A 270-nucleotide genomic window follows, 5' to 3' on the forward strand; every position below is an offset into this window, starting at 1 on the left:
TTTAATTTTAATGTTAACCTAAACTTTTTAAATGTACAAAATGGCAGTATCTTACATTAAAAAGGGAGGGGGGGTGCTTGCCCTGAAGCCCAGGCTAGCTTTGAACTTGACATCCTCCTGTCTCAGCTCCTGAGTGTTAGGATGGTGTGCACATTCTACCATATTTTATCTATCTATCTATCTATCTATCTATCTATCTATCTATCTATCTATCTATCTATTTATTTAGTACTTGTCCTCTCCTTCCTCCTTTCTTTTCTTTTCTTTTTT

This window comes from Mastomys coucha, unplaced genomic scaffold (assembly GCF_008632895.1).
Source record: "Mastomys coucha isolate ucsf_1 unplaced genomic scaffold, UCSF_Mcou_1 pScaffold8, whole genome shotgun sequence".
NCBI classification, from domain to species: Eukaryota; Metazoa; Chordata; class Mammalia; order Rodentia; family Muridae; genus Mastomys; species Mastomys coucha.